The 1,270-nt window shown below is 42.8% G+C and overlaps 1 pseudogene; it reads right to left on the bottom strand.

The window, feature by feature from the left end:
* Positions 1 to 396: 396 nt before the first annotated feature.
* Positions 397 to 813, bottom strand: LOC103201743 (annotated as a pseudogene).
* Between the last annotated feature and the right edge of the window lie 457 nt (positions 814 to 1,270).

The raw sequence follows: 1,270 nt of genomic DNA, 5'->3' as shown, positions 1-1,270 counted from the left end.
TTAATAAAGTTAACAAAATACATATTCTAAACTTTGTAGGCTACAGGGACAAAGAGCAAAAGCCAGAGGGCCAGTCTTGCTAACTCTGATCCTTAGGTACCTTATTAGAAAGAGAAAGGGGACCATACTTAGGGGTAGTTTGGGGCTAGGATTGCTGACTTGGGGAAGGGTGAGTGATTCCAGAGTGGGTGATCTGGGCTCTTGCAATCCATCCCTCTTTGGTGGTATGGAAATGGGAAAAGGCGTCAAAGAAAGCAGACACCACACATCCCAGGAACTCCCAGAAGTGCCAGAGTGAGGGAAGTGCTAGCCTAGAAGGGAGGGATAGGAGACAATGGGGGCAGGGTGGTGAGCATGAGGTTGTGATAGATTCAAGCATCTTGGACCCATGGCCACTCATTCTCGTACATAGACCCTGATGCATACAATGTCATCTGCTGTCATGGTCAGGATCAACTCTCCGTCATTTTTCAGTTCTCTGGTTTGGTAGGTCTTGGGACCCTCTCCCTTCAGAAGCCTCTGTTCACAGACCAGTTGGTTATCATTCTCCCATTTTGCCAGGCTCTTACAGGGTCTCCGGTCCACAGTCTGCTCCCTAAACTCTTCACTGAACTTGAAGGTAATCTCAGTGGTATGCACGGTGGTACAGGTTTTGATATAGAAAGTATCTCCCTCTTGTTTGATCTCCACTGCTGGCTTGGATGCTGCAGCCACAGCGATCTTTCTCAGCATCACCTTCACCCCCAACGCTATGAGAAAATCCTCTAAGTTTTCCAATCAGATGATCTTCCAATTGCCAGAGAAGTTGGGCATGGTGGTAGTGCGAGTGACAGTCCCCCAAGGTCCTTTAGTTGGCTGGAACACTGGACCCTGAGTCCTTTAGTAGAGAGAGAGACTTTGCCTCCTTCACAGAGTTGCAAGACTCTCAAATTAGGGAAAAACCTAGGACAACCTAAAGCTATGATTTATTTATGTTCTTTACATTTATAAATTGTTTTTAATATAATAAAATTTATCAAATTTTGGGCTTTTGGATTGTCTATTATAATTGGACCAGTCTTTTTCACTCCCATATCATAAAACACTTTTCCTTGTGCAGTATACTTTTCTTCCACATATACTAACAAATGATTCTTTTTAAATTTAAATTTTTGATCCATTTGAAATATATTTAAGTGTAAGATGTAAGACATGGAAAAATCCCCCTCCCCTTTCTCACTGGCTACTTTGTACTCCAAACATTTATCGCATAATTCATAATTCTCCCATT

The sequence above is a fragment of the Orycteropus afer genome, unplaced genomic scaffold (genome assembly GCF_000298275.1).
Source record: "Orycteropus afer afer isolate SDZICR_OR568_19922 unplaced genomic scaffold, OryAfe1.0 scaffold00163, whole genome shotgun sequence".
NCBI classification, from domain to species: domain Eukaryota; kingdom Metazoa; phylum Chordata; class Mammalia; order Tubulidentata; family Orycteropodidae; genus Orycteropus; species Orycteropus afer.
This window is presented reverse-complemented; position numbering and strand designations above follow the sequence as displayed.